The 19,529-nt window shown below is 43.5% G+C and overlaps 1 protein-coding gene across 1 annotated transcript in view; it reads right to left on the bottom strand.

Moving 5' to 3' along the window:
* The window catches only part of LOC124803009 (thyrostimulin alpha-2 subunit), a 348,758-nt gene that overhangs the window by 53,102 nt on the left and 276,127 nt on the right, over positions 1-19,529 (bottom strand). The gene's annotated exons all lie outside the window — the stretch shown is intronic.

Here is a 19,529-nt window from a genome sequence, read left to right on the forward strand (position 1 = left end):
TGGTATTGTTGGCGTGAGATCCGCTAAGTATACAGAGTGAGACACCTAAGATAGGCCATTCCAAAAATATTCAGAATGAATAAATATATCGAGGTGCGGCTTTCGCCAGGTTATAGCGGCGAATTTGCTGACGTTCGCAAGTAATTTTTATCGTTTATAGTCGCCGAATTACAACACCAAGATTTTTTCTCTCCCGCATTTGAAGGGAGTTTCTAAAAGGACTTCATAGACATAACATGTATAGGACTTAGCTCAAAGCCTCAGTTACATGTTTGCTTACATTTGTTACACATCTTCTCCTCACGGCGGGACAGTGGTTTGCGGTGCTGTCCCCTTGATACTATTTGACCAAGTCCCATTCATGTTACGTCGTTGAAATCCTCTTAGAAACTTCTTTCAAATTCTACAGAAAAATGTATATAATTCCCTTAGAAAAAAAAGAAACGAAGGCAGTGTATAATTCGGCGACTATAAGCGATAAACATTACTTGCTAATGTCAGGAAATTCTTGTGTTTACCCGTGCGCTTGAAGTCCAACAATCTGTGTGCTGCTTTTGTACCAATCGAATAACTTACTCGTAAAAGCATAGAGACATTCTAAATGCTTATGACAGTCGAAAAAGTGAATATCGTGAATGGGGAATGTCGCCAAAAAGAATGTATGCTGAAGAATATTCCAGTCGTGCCAAGCACTAACGATCTATCTTTTTCAAACTTCAGAAAAAAGTTATAGAAACTGTAGGTATGGAGAATAATTAACTCTAAGGAAACAGAAGAGCAAGTGATGAAAGAAATGAAACTAAAATTTTACGAGTAGTTAACAAATCGCTACAAAAGCAGGACACAGACTATTGGGCTTCAAGCGCACAGGTCAACACAAGAATTTCCTGACATTATCAAACAATTCTTATCGTTTTTAATCGCCGAATTAGACACTAACTGTTTCTTTGTTTCTAATAGAACTATATACATTTTTCTGTGGAATAGAAGTTTGTAAGAGAACTTCAACTACGTAAGATGTATGTCACTTGGTCAAATAGCATCAGGGCAACAGCTCCGCAAATCACAGTCCCGCCGTCAGGTGAAGAGATCCCACAAACGTCTGCCCTATGTAAGTAAACATTTAACTCAGGTTCTGACATGTTTCTGCCCTCTTATTCCAAACGTATGCAAACATGTAGCTTGATCTGAGTTACATGTTTGCTTACATTTGGTATAACAGGGCAGACGTTTATGAACCTCTTCTCCTGATGGCTTGCGGCGCTGTTACCTTGACCAAGTGCCATACATGTTACGTAGTTGAAGTCGTCGTAGAAGCTTCTGTTTTACAAGAGACGGAAAGCTCAATAGCTGCAGTGTGTATGCAACGTAGCGCGACTCCGATACACCGACATATGGGCAAGGGATCAGTGTAGCATTTGTGTCTTTCCGACGTACGGGCGGTGAATTCGTGGACGTGAACTGTGTGACGTTATTAACAAATGCCTCCAAAATGGACATTTTATTGGCTGCTGAAGGACAATCACTGGAAAACATCCATCGGAGAATGAAGCTTATATATGAGACAGAATGTCTGTCAGAAACAACTTTAGAGATTCTACACAAGAAGCCGGTCGATCTGGGAGGTCATCTTCACGGACAACAACAAGTGGGCGGACCGACGCATAACCCTTCTTGCGCTAGCAATGAACCTCGACATCAGCTTCGGTAGAGTGCAACACATTATCAGCAAGACTTAGGCTACCGTAAGGTCTGCAGCCAGTCAGTACCCCGTGTGTTAAATGCCGACCAAACAGCAAAGAGGATGGCTACATGAAGGGGTTGGTGCATTTCGGTATTGTAGGCAACATGTCCCTTGAGCGCATTCTTACTGGCGACGAAAGCTGGTACCGCGGCTTGGAAATGGAAGCGCCCCCACATCGTAAATATCGCAGAAGTTACGCCAACTCAAGTGGGAGACACTCAAGCATTCACCCCATGGTCTTGATCCCTCTCCATGCGATTACCACGCTTTCGATCCCTTAAAAAAGTCCTTGAAGGTTCGACGATTCCGTCGGACGACGATGTACAGCAGGTAGTTACAGACTTCTTTACGTACCGGGAGACGTTTTACCAAACGGGTATCGTCAGCCGCGTCCGTAAGACGATTGCTTCATCGCTCTCTGCGATATTGTCTGATTGCCATACCCAATCTGGACTATACGATCTTCGAACAGAGACGTTTTGAGCGGCCTGTATTGATCTTTATCCGTTTCTATTCCGATCAGTTGCAACATTGGTCCTCTATTTCTGAGAGAAATTCTCTCCCCTCGCGGAAGCTATCTTACTTCAATTTCTTGTGCATGTGTACTTCGAATACAGCGGCACCAGAGTTCACTAAGCGAGTCTTGCTTGTGAACGCTTGCGTGAAGCTGTCCTGTTCCGTGCCCGGCTCATGCACATGATCCCACTTGTTTTCTTCTTGTGCTATGAAACCTCTTCTGTATGAGAACCCCATCGAATTTGAAAGGGATCTACTGACAAGAAATTACACAATATTCGAACACCACAGGGTTTATTCAACCGAGTACGACAGAAATGAGGTTTTAAAGAAGAGCAACTGACTAGACCGATGTGATAAAGAAAACAACAATCAGACAAGAGCTAGAATTAGAAAGTATAGAAATAAATAGAGAGATCATGTCTTAAGAATGAATAAAAGAGAACGCCCAAAATAATAATGAATTATCGAGCAGTGGAGAGAAAACCAGTAGGTAGACCAAGAATGAAGTGGGAGGATTAAATAGAAACCATGAATAACAAAGCAGGTACTGAAGGAGAGAACTTAACACGTGATTACCTAAGAGAAGAAAGAAGAAATAAAGGATCTCATGGTTGCATCTAAACTGACTGGACACCGGTTTTAACAACTGTTATCATTATAGAATCTAGTGAAATTCGAGCAATAAATAAAATTATCACTAAATGCTTCTACTTGTATTTTCACCATTGTTATCATGGTTAACAGACGAACGGCGAAATTGGTATTATCATATACCTTTCGACTCATATTTTGTTTCCGGATTAGGCTTCCCTTTGTCAAACTAATACACTAGCCCTTCTCCAACATTCCTGAGTAGATTTTTTTGTCATGATCACACACGACATATCTACCGCTAAGAACTGTTTACATCGACATACATACAAACTCTGCAAAGATATTATAGAGTGCATGGCGACATGTACCATCTGTTACTAGTCATTCCCTTACCTGTTCCAGTAACAAATGGAGCGAGGGAAGATCTATGTGTACCCATACGAGCTCTAATTTCTCTTATCATCGCGAAGTATACATTGGCGGGAATAGACGAGTTCTTTAGTCAACCGCTTATTCCGGTTCTCTAAATTTCTCAACATTGTTTTTCAAAGCGATCGTCGTCTTCCCTCCATGAATTCTCATTTTAGTTCAAGGAGCATTTCCGTAATACTCACGTGTTCATTGCTACCAGTAATAAATCTAACAGTACGCCTCTGAATTGCTTCACCGTCTTCCTTTACTCTGACCTGGTAGGGATCCCAAGCACTCTAGCAGTTACTAAAGAATGGGTTATACTTCTGTTCTATATGCGGTCTCCTTTACTGATGAACTACACTTCACTAGAATTGTCTCCAGTAAACTGAAGTCGGCCGTTCACCTTCCCAATAAATGACCTTACGTGCTCGTTCCATTTCAACGTCTCCTTGCAATAGTACACCTAGATATCAACGTGACTGAGTCAAGCGGAATACCAGTAACGCTGTTGTCGAACACAATAGATTTTTCCACTCAACAACATACATTTTTAGACTTTAAAGCAAGCTGCCACTCATCTCACCAAATAGAAATTTTGTGTTCTCTGGTATCTTGTAACCACCCAACAGCCACACTGCCCTCTACGCTACATGCCATCAGGAAACAAACAGTCGTCGACTGCTGGTCACCCAATCCGACAGATCGATTCCGTACATAGATAACAAGAGCGTGATCGGTCCAATAGCTTTATAACTCTTTGAGCCGCTGTTAAACACTCTAAGAAAAAAAAACTGACGCACCACGAAGGAATGAGCTGGATGGGGCCGAAATCGGTAGATGTGATGTGAATGTGCAGAAAAAAGAGGGAATTACATTTTCAGAAAAATTGGATGAATGCTTCAGGAGAAGGAGCTTCAGAAATTGAGTAAGTCAATAACGCATTGATCCACCTGTGGACTTATGTTGGTAGCTATTCAGCTTGGCATTGATTGATAGAGTTATTGGATATACTCTTGAGGGATATTATTCTAAACACTGTCCAACTGGAGCGTTAGATTGTCAAAATCCGGAGACGGTTGGACGGCCCTGCCCACAATGCTTCAAATGTTCTCGACTGGACAGAGATCCAGCGACCTTTCTGGCCAAAGGTAGGGTTTGACAAGCACGGAGACAAGCAGTAGAAGCTCTCACCTTTTGCGGATGGGTATTATCTTACTGAAATATAAGCCCAGGATGGGCAGAAAAAACATATGTGGATACGCCCCAGACAGCGGCGGGATACCGCTTTGACTGTCGCCCGCCTATGACTCAGCTACAATCAAGCTCTCGAAAGCCCATTCACACTCGCTCCTATTTCCTCTCTCGCTGTGGGAACACTGCCGACAACCACGAGTGATGATCTGGGATGCCATTTCTTTTCATAGAGGGACCCGTTTGACTGTCATCCTTGGCACCATTAAAACACAGCGGTACGTCGATGATATTCTACGCCCCATTCTCTCCCCCTCCTTCATCGCAAATTCCTGGGATTACATTTTAGAAAGATAATGTCCGCGCGCATACGACGCGAGTTTTACTGCTTGTCTTCGTGTTTTCCAAACCATATCTTGCCAGCAAGGTCGCCAGATTCTCCCCAATTGAGAACTTTTGGTGTATTGTGGGCAAGGCCCTCCAATCTGCTGGGGCTATTGACAGCCTAACGCGTCAGTTGGACAGTATTTGGCTTGATATCTTTCAGGAGGACATCCAACAACTCTGCCAATCAATTCTAAGTCGAATAACTACTTGCATAAGTGTCATATATGGACCAATGCGATATCGACTTGCTTTGTGAAGGTCTTTGTCTTGGATAAATCATCAAATTTTTCTGACATTGTAATAATTTGTTTTCATGCATACACCATGTGATCAAAAATATCCGCCCCCCCCCCCCCAAAAAAAAACAGACGTTTTTCGTATTAGGTACAATGTGCTGCCACCTGCTGCCAGGTACTTCGTATCAGCGACTTCAGTAGTCGTTAGACATTGTGAGAGAGCAGAATGGGAAACTCACGGACTTCTAACGTGGTCAGGTGAATGGGTGTCACTTGTGTCATACGTCTGTACGTGAGATTTACACACTTTTAAACGCCCCTAGGTCCACTGTTGCCGATGTGATAGTGAAGTGGAAACGTGAAGGGACACGTACAGCACAAAAATGTACGGGCCGGCCTCGTCTGTTGACTGACAGAGATCGCCGACAGTTGAAGAGTGTCGTAATGTGTAATAGGTAGACATCTATCCAGACCATCACACAGGAATTCCAAATTGCGTCAGGATCCACTGCAAGAACTATGATAGTTAGGCGGGAGGTGAGAAAACTTGGATTTCATGGTCGAGCAGCTGGTTATAAGCCACACATCTCGCCGGTAAATGCCAAACGACGCCTTGTTTGGTGTAAGGAGCGTAAACACTGGACGAATGAACAGTGGAAAAAAGTTGTGTGGAGTGACGAATTACGGTACACAATGTGGCGATCCGATGGGAGGGTGTGGGTATGGCGAATGCCCAGTGAACGCCATCTGTCAGCGTATCTATTGCCAACACTAAAATTCGGAGGCGGTGGTGTAATGGTGTGGTCGTGTTTTTCATGGAGAGGGCTTGGACCCCTTGTTCTTTTGCGTGGAACTATCACAACACAGGCCTACACTGGTGTTTTAAGCACCCTCTTGCTTCCCAACGTTGAAGAGCAATTCGGGGATGGCGACTGCATCTTTAAACACGATCGAGCACCTGCTCATAATGCACAGCCTGCAGTGGAGTGTTTACAGGACAATAACATCCCTGTAATGGACAGGCCTGCACAGAGTCCTGACCTGAATCCTACAAAACACCATTGGGATGTTTTGAAACCCCGACTTTGTGGCAGGCCTCACCGACCGGCATCTATACCTCTCCTCAGAGTAGCACTCCCTGAAGAATGGGCTGCCATTTCCCAAGAAACCTTCCAGCACCTGATTGAACGTATGCCTCCGAGAGTGGAAGCTCTCATCAAGGCTAAGGGTGGACCAACACCATACTGAATTCCAGTATTACCGATGGAGGGTGCCACGAACTTGTAGGTCATTTTCAGCCAGGTGTCCGGATACTTTTGAGCACATAGTGTATGTATATTTACGGATTTCCGTCCAATTCGGATATTTCCTTTGTCGTGCGTCGTGATATTTTATTTTCTCACTATTAAAGTGTATATGGAAACTTCGTTATCAGTCTGCAGTGTGGTATTGTATCAAACGAGTTTCGAAAATGTAAGAATGTGGGACCAGCCTGTTTCCGTGAAGCGTACCTCGCAGGAAACTGTGTGAGACAAGGGCAAGCAGAGTTTCGCATGAACGATGATTTCCAGTTCTTGCTAATTTGTGGACAGACGCTAGATTCGTTCTTGAGAATTTTATCAAAAAATCTGGAGCAAACCGACGATTTTTTACGCGCGTGGCGCTATGCACCCAGTGAGATGTTCGCCATAAATTCAAGCTAGGTAACAAGGCAGTGCCAAAGAACACTGTTTGAAATGAATTCGTTCGGCGTAAATGGCTGGGAGATCCATAATGGCAGGTTCAGCCGCCCAACAGGAAATGTTTTTCCTATATCCTTCGCGCCTGCAGGCACCCTTCCTTCGTGAAGTATTAGAACTGTGTGTGGAAGTATATCTGTTAAGGGTAAATGACTGTAATGGTGTGTGTGTGTGTGTGTGTGTGTGTGTGTGTGTGTGTGTGTGTGTTTGTGTGTAGGGTAGTGTAGTGTCGCGTACCTTAGCCTCCTTGATGGATTTATTTATTTTAGGCCTAGTAACAATTGTCCCTGTGATAACATCATGATCGCTGTTCCCTGTCTGTATACTGACACTGTCGATAAAGACAAGCCTTTTGGAGCTCGAAGGTCTAAAACATTTCCGTTGTATGTGGACTATCGAACTAGTTACGATAGTTTCGGAGCAAAAGTTTGGGAGTATGTTACAAGCTTAGATAACACCCCACAGTTGGTAATATTATATTTTAGCCCCGTGACGGGCGTGGAAACGTCTCAGATAGGCACATCGTCATACGAAAGTACTACATAGGAATGTATCATAGTATCAACACCTGAATGAATATTCAGCCATTTGCATTTGTGTGGTAACAGAGTAGACTCGTTTTCTGTGAGTTAGCTGATGGGCTACGATCTTCTACCAATCGTCTAAAGTAAATTTTCTATCTGTGCTGCCAGAGTATATATCAAGATTTCAATTTACTGGTTTCAATTTACTAGGATCAAAACATCAAATCAACTGAGGGTGGCGCACCACGCCACGCTGTGTGGGTAAGACTACTCGGCCGAGTGCCCGGAAGTAAATTTCCCGCGGGACGCCGGAAGCATACCGCTACAGTTCTGTAGCAACAGTGCCAGACACCTCGTTTCCGGACTGGAAGCAATTGGGACCTTGACAGAGGATGAATTTTCCGTTCTCTCTTCGGGTACCACATCGCACAATGCTGATTTGTTTGCTCTGCAGAGTCTACACTCAACTGCTTTTCTTATAGGAGTCAGTCGCATGGTTCCCAACAACATTACACACAGAAATTGCTTTGGGATATCTATCAATGTATTTGGCATTAATAATAACATCGTGACAAATCGATCTGGAGCACAATGAATTGGAGTGGGATTACGTCTAGAGCATATTTTGATAGCAAGGAGGTATTGCCTCCCTGTTCCACACCTAAAAAATGTGATTTACGTGTTATCCGTGAGGATCACCATGTAGTAAGAAGCTGATTTTTCCTTACTCTATTTTGCTTGCTGCTTCCTAGAGCATTGTGTAAATTTCCTCCTCCTCCTCCTCCTCCTCGTCCACCTACTTCTTCCCTTCTTCCCCTTATTTTGATACAGCCTCTGCGTGACCATGGATATTCCAAGGATTCTTCTTCTCCTCCCACAACTTCTTCTTCCTTTATAGTCTTTGTTCTGGCGTAACCACAAGCGCCGGAACAGAGAATGCGGAACTCAAGACCAGAGAAGGCGGTGACGAAACGCCGGCCAATGGTGCGCGGAATTGGACCGCGCCGCGCCAAGAGCCACACCTGTAAGAAGTGAATTTAAGCGCCTCTCCTGCTAACCAAGGCCGCTCAGATCGGCCCCGTCTATAACGGACGTTAGTGCTATGCTATCAGATTGTCATGATCCATATCAAGTGCTTACTTCCACTTTGTGTATAGTAAGAACCTACTGTTTTCATGTCGCCTCTCGCTAGCGACATTTGCAGTAATCAAAGGCCGGCCGCTGTGGCCGAGCGGTTCTAGGCGCTTCAGTCCGGAACCGCGCTGCTGCTATGTTGCAGGTTCGAATCCTGCCTCGGCCATGGATGTGTGTGATGTCCTTAGGTTAGTTAGGTTTAAGTAGTTCTAAGTCTAGGGGATTGATGACCTCAGATGTTAAGTCCCATAGTGCTCCGAGCAATTTGAACCATTTTGTAATCAAAGTTAAGTATTGTCAATTTGCTTTCTAGAAATTAAACTACTAATGTTATTTGTCTGAATTTTTGTATATCATTCCGAGAACGCTGCATCCCTTAGGCACCCTATAAGCAATGAGTAGGCAAGACCCCACAGTCTTCTAACCCGGTCTTCTCCGCAATCTTCAGTATCCTTTTCTCTTGTCTGCTCCACTGCTCTATCGTTTCGCTGTGCCTCTCTCTGACATCGATCTCTTGCATGTTGGTCGCAGTGTACTAGCTCCAATTTTCATTCACCTTGATCCTAAATTCTGATCACTCCTTCCTGAGTTCATCAACCCACTTGCTTCTTGCCCTTCCTCTTCTACTCCTCGTTTTTCGTACTCCTTTGGGCACTCTATTATATTAATTGTGATCACAAGTCCCATAAATGTTACTCTCTGCAATCTAAATGCTCCTAATTTTGTTCTGATGCTCAGGCACAGTTCATTCCTAGGTCTTCGTATCCATCTCTCATCACCTCTTTTTGTTAGGGCCTAGTATTTTCCTCGGGGTTCTCTGTTATTTTTTTGGATGTTCTGTGGCATCTCATCATACTGTTAGCGTCTCATGTGCACATACTACCTCGTCTTTCGAGATATTCAATATTTTTCTCTCGTCATGCCATGGTGATTCTCATCCGTTTCCTGCATCTTTCTGTGTCACTGATTTCTGGCCATACTGGTCGCTGTGCATTTGATTCTCCAATTTTCCTTCCTTCCACCTCGATCCCATTTCCGACCCTTCCTGAGCTCAACAACCTACTTGGTTCCTGTCTTTCCTGCAGTTCTATCCATTGTTTACCACACCCCCTCTGTTCCTGCTGTCGGTATTCAGCCTGATCATACGCCACAAAAATATTGCCCTCTTGTCTGACATTTCCTGATTGTAATTAGTGCTCTGCTACAATTCTTCCCTAGGTTTTCGCATCCCCGTTTCACAGCGTTATTTAGGGCCCAATATTACCCTCAACATGAACATCAACAAAAGCAAAACGACGATAATGGAATGTAGTCGAATTAAGTCGGGTGATGCTGAGGGAATTAGATTAGGAAATGAGACACTTAAAGTAGTAAAGGAGTTTAGCTATTTGGGGAGCAAAATAACTGATGATGGTCGAAGTAGAGAGGATATAAAATGTAGACAGGCAATGGTATGGAAACCGTTTCTGAAGAAGTAAAATTTGTTAACATTGAGTATAGATTTAAGTGTCAGGAAGACATTTCTGAAAGTATTTGTATGGAGTGTAGCCATGTATGGAAGTGAAACGTGGACGATAAATACTTTAGACAAGAAGAGAATAGAAGCTTACGAAATGTAGTGCTACAGAAGAATACTGAAGATTAGATGGGTCTATCACATAACTAATGAGGAGGTACTGAATAGAATTGGGGAGAAGTTTGTGGCACAACCTGACTAGAAGAAGGGATCGGTTGGTAGGACATGTTCTGAGGCATCAAGGGATCACAAATTTAGCATTGGAGGGCAGCGTGGAGGGTAAAAATCGTAGAGGGAGACCAAGAGATGAATACACTAAGCAGATTCAGAAGGATGTAGGTTGCAGTAAGTACTGGGAGAGGAAGAAGCTTGCACAGGATAGAGTAGCATGGAGAGCTGCATCAAACCAGTCTCAGGACTGAAGACCACAACAACAACAACATTATCCTCAGAAATTCGCTCTCATCTTTCTCTAGTTGTTTCGACTCATCACTTACTACTTTTATCAGTCACTCCTTATCGTTTCCTTGTAGTGTTCGGTCTTTTCATACCCTTTTTATATCTCTTCACAGAGAAGGCTGATATCATCACTTCTTCAGCCTCTCCATTATGCACCTATTGCTACTGTTTCTTTGTTATACTTTCTTTCACTTATTCAAATTAGTCTTCCTTTCGCACATTTCCTTCATGTGTATTCTCTAATTCCTAGTGTAACTCAGTGTCTTTCTCTTATTGCAGGCTAACCTGAGTCCTACTCCCCTGGCTTTCTTGCCTGGTTTATTGAGTTGTTTCTTTGCATACACAACTACAACGTTGCAAGCAATGTATGAGTTCAAATCCTTGTTTAATATATGACGGGTGCAAGGACTGTAACGTCGTGCATCGCATAATATCTTGTGAAATACAGTCCGTATATCAATTTGTCGCTGAATAACATTTTTCTTCATAACCTCTCTGAACACATACTTCCCCCTGAAATCAATTTAGACTCTTCGCGTATAATGGGTATCACTATTTAATTGTTCAAAGGAATCTGCTCACGACACGTTAGTACATAATAGAACTGAAAAAGGCAGTATAAATACAGCTGTTTTATCTCTTCAGGCTTTCCCTGCGAACTAATCACATCTTGATTTGTCTGGTGTTCTCCCGGATATCAGCGTCGTCCTGGATCGATATTTCGGTAACGTAGCTCGTAACCTTCATCAGGTGCGACATGAGACTGCTGATATCTGGTAGAACACCCGACGACCCAAGATGTGAATACAGATGTCATTTGTAATACACAGGTTTACCGTCTTCTTCCCTGTACAACACTCGATTAGATCAGAAAGACATTGGCTAGGGGAAGGAGAGGGGTATTTTATTAAGAGTAGAACAAGATGAACTCAAGACGTAAGGTAACTTAACAAATACGAATGTATAGTCAGGTAGGACCTCATTGTAGTTAACATCAGCGAAAAATGTATCAGGGTAATCAGTGCTTTGGAAAACTCTTCTCACGAGTGCTGAAGAAGTGTCTTGCCTACCTTGTCACCTCACACCGCAGGAAAAGGAACACTAAAGGTAGTAAAGGGAGGAAATTTCTGCAACTCGGATCGCGTTTGCGAGTTCACCATCTCCTGCGGGTACGGCAACCCGCGTTGCGTTCGTCCTATATCAGCTGTTGGAAATTCGTGACCGAAACGAATTTATTCCATTTGCTGCGGATGGAATACGTGGCGTCCTGGCAATTTCTGAAATGTCAAGCCAGAGCCCACCTGTGTGATACCATCACACGATTTCTTCTCCTCTTCCAACACACAGAGTTTAAACAACAATAATTCTATAAAACTGTGTAACATGTATTTAATGTCATTGAAACAGCTTTTATTTTGCGGTTAAATGTTTAACAATTTTAGTAGTGATTGTAAATGGAAGGTAAATTCTGATTTCCAAGGCTCACTTTGTACACTAGGATTAAGGCAGTACTAAATTTATTCTTGAATCTTTGTAAGACATAAAAGTGAGTTGACCATGGAGACTTGTCTCCAGATATTTACTGTATTGCTTCTTCTTTAGGATCTTGTGGTGGCCACTGTCGATTGAATACTTACAGAGACCAGTGTCGGATTTATAAAGAGGAGGTTTACCGCGCTTTTGTTGGAGAAATAGGATTACTGGATAAAATTGTTTTGGCTACAATGGACCATCGTCATTGGATAGTAAGAGATGTATCCCCGCGGTAATGCCAAAGATGGGAGTTATTCGCCAGATCTCTACAACTATTGATTTCCTTAGCCAGCACACGTATGTTATTGAAATCATTAACAAGGCCACAGACCTTGTGATGTTCCGCTACCGCCGATTTCACACTTCGTTTTAGCCGCATGTGGCGTTCGTGATTCTTAACACCCTCTTTAACAGTCCTTCCCGTTTCACGTATACACACTCTGCCGCAGCCACAACTCAGTTCATACAACCCCGCAGTGTCGAAGCAATCAGGTGCACCTGTTCTTCGTCAGAAAAGTTCTTTTATTTTGTTTTGACTGTAGGAAGAGGTCTGAATACTATTTTTACTAAGACGCCGGAAACAAACGGTAAATTAACAGAGTGAGAAGACAGTTTCTAGTCTGTTCTATTAGCATAATAAATATTTCGCTTAAAAGCCCTATTGGCATACTGTCATAGACGTCGACCTTCATTGTCTTCATAAAAAAATCCAACTCCGATTCTAAGCTGTTGTGATTGTACATACAGAGGGCACGTGAACACAGAGGCTTGAGCACTACTTGCTTCTGGGGCGGGTGATGGAGCGAAGTACCATCTAAATGACTGCTTTTGTTAGTAAACTTTTTATACACGTTGTGTCCTAGGTTGTTAGATTTTCTATATATAAACACGTCTAGGAACGGATTTTTGCCCTAACTCTCAGCATCCAACGTAAAGTTGATTCTGGGATGAATTCCATTTAAGAAACTGTGCAAACCATGAAACTCATCTTTGCCGTATGACTGTGTGGCCACCGAGTAAGCAATTTTCACCAGTTTATTCCCAAATATATGTTACAATAACGGGCATGCTACGCCAACCCGCATCACTGTGGTGCTAATAATTACTGATTTATCGAGATTCACCTGCGTGAGTGAAGGAAGAGCGACACTTCATCCTAACCTCGGCCCTCGGCTAGTTATACAGCTTTTGCACTGACAGCATACCACGTGCAGGCGGCCAGTGACCCAGCTGAGAAGGCATTCAGTGGGGGGGCATCCACCTCGGGCGTTCCTGTGGGTCCTGGTTCACCTGTACTGGCGCAAGTAGTTTGTCAGAGTTACCGAGATGGCGGCATCTACGCGCGCGAGTGAGCACTAGTTGCTGGCTGCGTGCTTGCATTTCGACCTTACTCATTCAACGATTACGATAGTACATTCAACGATTACGGATAGTACATAATACAATAAATCTGGTTTCTGTAAAGGAAAAGCGGTAACGAACCAATAGAGCGGCTGAAAATTATAATCTACGGAAAAAATATCTACTCTCGTTTGCTTGTCCCTTTCACGAATTGTCCCTAGAAATAACGTAATGACCAGTGCAGGAGAGTATCCGCTCCTAAAACTATGTGTGTGACGTGTAGAAGAAAAAATATATATCTCGAGGTTCTTCGACACTCATTTTTCTGGAAAGTCAGACAAAGCCACCTGAGCCTGCTGGGAGACGAAAGCCAGCTAAACTGTGAGACGAGAAATACTGCGAGGGATTCATTTGGACGAATGAAAAATTAAGAAATATTAAGGGTGGCAGCTGAGGAACTTGGGAATTATTCCAGATAGCGACCCCAACCGCGGAAGAGAAATCTCAGCTCCACTGCCGATTTTACTTGTTAACCGATTCATCGTTTAAAGAAAAGCTTGAAAATTGCATTTTCTGTGCTGATGTATCCTTTTCAAGCGTCTGATGTTTCAGCGGGCCTATAGCGTTCCATCTGAAAGTAACAGGTACCAAATTGAACAAAATAAGGTTACAAATTACATAAAAATCGACTAATGTAAATGCGTGGTCAAATATTTCTCAGCTGTACTTTCCTTCAATACCGCAGTTCCATGCTATATTTTCCCTGGAAGAACATTCGAGATTTCAGCCTCGTTTCTAAAGCAGATCCACATATCAGGTGCACGTTATCAGATTTCTTTGAATGCAAACTCATCATTCGTGAACGATAATGTAAAGCAAATTTCTTGCTTATAATTTTTCTATATCGTAGATTATTTGTCTTTCTTTCTCTGCTTAACATTGTTAACAATATCAACATGGCACCAAATTAATTCCATATTTCCCACTAATCTAGCAAATTTTGATAATTTGCAAACCTCTGTTAATAACATATTTTGAGTGATACCAAAGAAAACAAGGAAGATTACGATACGACATACCGTCGACGACGATATCGTTAGACATGGGGCACAAGCGTGCGATGGGAAAGAAATACGGCTGTGTTTTACAAAGAAACCATCTCGTCATTTACCTTAGCTGACACTCACTGTTTATAGTTTTGTAAACTTGTAATAATAAATTAACAGATCACAGACACGCATTCTAAGGCTCTACTGTAGTTATTGTTCCGAATGTGGTTTCAATCATTTCTTCTTGTGTTCCCAACAAACAAAAAATTTGCTTCTTGATCCGAGCATATATGCAGTGTGATTAAAAAAGGAAGAACAAATTTCAGTTGTTTATTGCGGACAAACTACGAGAGAAACACATAGCGCATACAACTGAATAATGGAAGGCTCAAAGTTTTATGTTCGCACAGACACTATACCATAAACCTGCGTTGCTCGAGAAACATAGAAATGGTGGGCCATCTCCTCCACAGACGAGTCAGCAGATCCCTGTTTATTGAAACAACAGCTTCAACTATTCGATTTCTCAGCTCTTGAAGAGCAGCTTCCATACGTGGGACAAGGACCTTGTGATGTAAGGTCTCCTAATATGGGAGACCAAAAACAAAGAGCCAGATCTTTTTGTCCACCTCTTCTAAGGCAACGTTGTAAGATTGTGTTGTTAAGATAACGCCGCACCTCTAGGTGAAAGCGAGGCGGGTGCCGTCATGCATAAAAATGAATTCATTAGAATCTTTGAGGAAACAACCAATTTTTCAGCATGCCCAGGTATGACATACCTGTCAGAGTTTCCTCCACAAGAAAAGATAGTTCAGTAAACTTAGTGAATAGAAACGGCACAAAACATATTCAGTTTCGGCGATGTGTTTCATATTCGACGACAATGCCAGGATTTTGTGACCTCAGATTCTTTAGTTTACCCGATAAATTAAAAGTCGATTCGTCCGAAAAGTTTTGTCATTCGGAAAAAAGTGTCCTCTGCCATATCCTGGAGAAATGCAGTGCAAAATTTGTACGCTCCATTATAGCCGCAGGGATGCAATTGCTGCAGCAACTGCAACTTGTAAGCCTTCATACGCAGGCGTCGTTCCAGAATGCGCCACTTTGTTGTTTGGGGAAGCTGAAGTTCCTGGCCTACCCGTCTTGCGGACTGCCGAGGGCTCGGTGTAAACGCATCTCGGATACTTTCGACGTTTTCATCAGACGTTGACGGCCGACCAGTGACTTCTCTTCCAAGAACTGTGTATGTCAGTCGTAAATTTCCTGTGCCGAAGCGACTTCTTTCTGAATACATGTTGCACGTGAATAATGAATTGACTTTGGGCAAACACCAACAGCCAAAATGATTTATCTTGTGGGTAGTCCCCATGTTGCTACAAAACCTGTGTCAAAACCTTCAATTTCCTCTAGCCAGCCAAATACGAAATGTGGTTGTGTCTTTTACAATTTGTCTGTAATAAACAACTGAAATCTGGTCCTTCTTTTTGAATTACCGAGTAGCATAAAAATTCTCTTAAAAAAGATTATCACTTCAGGTTCGCAGGCTAGAGGATGAATGATATTCTGTTTGTGGGTGCGAAGTATTCTCTGTGATGTATTTGTAAGAAACTTGCCGCTAAAATTGCGGATTTCTTCAGTGCCTGCAGGCTTGCTACAGCAAAGCACGCACCCAAATACAACCCAGTTTCTCTCAGGACATGCACTGAATTTAACGCGATGTCTTGCTTCTCTATGTCATATTTTCTGTGCGCAACTCCGTTAGATTTAACTTTTCGCTGCGAGAAAATTTGCATCTACTGTCTGAATACTAGAGTTCAATCGCAGGAGCACCGTTAGGATCCATGCATCAGTATTGTTGACCGACTGTGACTCAGTGTGCTCAGCCAAGTTAGTAACTGCTGCCACATTAAAACTGTGTGCCGGACCGAGACTCGAACTCCGTAACTTTGCCTTTCGCTGGCAAGTGCTCTACCTTCTGAGCTACCCAAGTATGACTCGTCACATCTACTCACAGCTTTAGTTCCGCCTGAGCAAAGCTCCCAAGTTCGGGTCTCGGTCCGACAGAAAGTTTTAACCTGCCAGGAAGTTTCGTATCAGCGCACACTCCGCTGCAGTGTGAAAATTTCATTCAGGATAGTAACTGGACCGACAGAAAACCTCCTGTCTACAGCAACGAAATTTTATGAGTGCATAGTATTCCGCATTGTTCGGGGAATAATAACAACACTGAAAGCATCCTTCTGTTCCATTAAACATGCACTTACGGCCCCCACTGCTTCATTCGACCAGCTTTACCGCTACTTACGTCACCCACTACTTCATTCGACCAGCTTTACTGCTGGATTCGTTTCACGATAATTTAGTCTACTGTCAGCAACTGAATTGCCGGTAATACAACCTCAAATGTTGGTCATTCATGTTGCTAATAAGACATACCAATTCCTATAACTAAGTTTAAGTACTTTTAAGACTACTTCACTTCTCCATAAAACAGAAAACGGGTCACTGAATATTGTTGACTAATGGCATACTCCGACCATTAATGATTTACACTAAAGGCCATTAAAATTGCTACACCACGAAGATGACGTGCTACAGACGCGAAATTTAACCGACAGGAAGACGATGCTGTGATATGCAAATGATTAACTTTTCAGAGCATTCACACAAGGTTGGCGCCGGTGGCGACACTTACAACGTGCTGACATGAGGAAAGTTCCAACCGATTTCTCATACAAAAACAGCAGTTAACCGGCGTTGTTGTGACGCCTCGTGTAAGGAGGAGAAATGCGTACCATCACGTTTCCGACTTTGATAAAAGTCGGATGGGCCTAACGCGATTGCGGTTTATCGTATCGCGACATTGCTGCTCGCGTTGATCGAGATCCAATGGCTATTAGCAGAATATGGAATCGGTGGGTTCCGGAGGGTAATACGGAACGCCGTGCTGGATTCCAACGGCCTCGTATCACTAGCAGTCGAGATGACAGGCATCTTATCCGCATGGCTGTAATGGATCGTGCAGCCACGTCTCGATCCCTGAGTCAACAGATGGGGACGTTTGCAAGACAACAACCATCTGCACCAACAGTTCGACGACGTTTGCAGCAGCAGTGACTATCAGCTCGGAGACCATGGCTGCGGTTACCCTTGACGCTGCATCACACACAGGAGCGCCTGCGATGGTGTACTCAACGACGAACCTGGGTGCATGAATGGCAAAACGTCATTTTTTTCGGATGAATCCAGGTTCTGTTTACAGCATCATGATGGTCGCATCCGTGTTTGGCGACATCGCGGTGAACGCACATTGGAAGCGTGTATTTGTCATCGCCATACTGGCGTATCACCCGGCGTGATGGTATGGGGTGCCTTTGGTTACAAGTCTCGGTCACCTCTTGTTCGCATTGTCGGCACGTTGAACAGTGGACGTTACATTTCAGATGTATTACGACCCGTGGCTCTACCCTTCATTCGATCCTTGCGAACCCCTACATTTCAGCAGGATAGTGCACGGCCGCATGTTGCAGGTCCTGTACGGGCCTTTCTGGATACAGAAAATGTTCGACTGCTGCCCTGGTCAGGACATTCTTCACATCTCTCACCAATTGTAAACGTCTGGTCAATGGTGTCCGAGCAACTGGCTTGTCACAATACGGCAGTCATTACTCTTGATGAACTATGGTATCGTGTTGAAGCTACATGGGCAGCTGTACCTCTACACGCCATCCAAGCTCTGTTTGACTCAATGCCCAGGCGTATCAAGGCTGTAATTACGGCCAGAGGTGGTTGTTCTGGGTACTGATTTCTCAGGATCTCTGCACCCAAACTGCGTTTAAATGTAATCACATGTCATTCTAGTATAATATAGTTCTCCAATGAATACTCGTTTATCATCTGCATTTCTTCTTGGTGTAGCAATTGTAATGGCCAGTAGTGTATATTGTACGCAGCAAGTACCACGTTTCGCCTGCTTTAAATACACTAGGGTGACAAAAGTAATTGGAAAGCGATGTGCACATATACAGATGGTCATAGTGTCGTGCACGCAAGGTAGAAAAGGGCAGTGCAGAGGCGGAACTGTTATTTGATTCGGGTGATTCCTGTGAAAAGGTTTCCAACGTTATCAAGGCCGCACGAAGGGAATTAACTGACTTCGAACGCAGAATGGTAGTTGAAGCTAGACACATGAGACATTCCATTTGGAAAATCTTTACGGAATTCAATATTCCGAGCGTCAAAAGCGTGCGGGTAATATCAAATTTCAGGCATTATCTCTCACCATGGACAACGCAGTGGCCGACGACCATCACTTAACGAGTGAGAGCAGTGGTCTTTGTGTTGAGTTGTCAGTGATAACAGAAAGGCAACAACACTTTCGCGAAATAACGGCTGATTTGAATGTGGGACGTTCGACGAACAGTGCAGCGAAATTAGGCGTTAATGGGCTACGGTAGCAGAATGACCCACGCGAGTGCCTTTGCTAATAGCAAGTTGTCGTCTGCAGCGCCTTTTCTGGGCTCTCGACCATCAGTTGGATCCTAAACAACTGAAAAACTGTGACCTGATCAGATGAGTCCCGATTTCTGTCGGTAAGAGCTGATGGTGGGGTTAGAGTGTGTCGCAGATCACTCGAAACCATGGACCCAAGTTGTCAACAAGACACTGTGCAGCTTGGTGGTGGCTCCATAATGTTGTGGCTTGTGTTTACATGGAATGTACTGGGTCCTCTGGTCCAATTGTACCGGTCATTGATTGGAAATAGTTATATTCGGCTACTTGGAAGCCATTTGCACCCATTCATGGGCTTTATGTTCCGAAACAATTATGGAATTTTTGTGGATAGTAATGCGCCATGTCACCGGGCTACAGTTGTTCGCGATTGGTTTGAAGAACATTCTGGACAATTCGATTGAATGTTTTCACCACGCAGATCACCCGACATTAATCCCATCGAACATTTACGGGACGTACTCGGAAGGTCAGTTCGTGCACAAAATCCTGCACCGCCAAAGCTTTCAAAATTATGGACGGTTTTAGGGGGAGCATGGTTCAGTATTTCTGCCACACGACCTTCTGAGTCCATTCGAGAAAAAAGGGGGCCCGACACAGTATTAGAAGGTATCCTCAGTGTATACTTACCAACAGT

The sequence above is a fragment of the Schistocerca piceifrons genome, chromosome 6 (assembly GCF_021461385.2).
Source record: "Schistocerca piceifrons isolate TAMUIC-IGC-003096 chromosome 6, iqSchPice1.1, whole genome shotgun sequence".
Taxonomy (NCBI): domain Eukaryota; kingdom Metazoa; phylum Arthropoda; class Insecta; order Orthoptera; family Acrididae; genus Schistocerca; species Schistocerca piceifrons.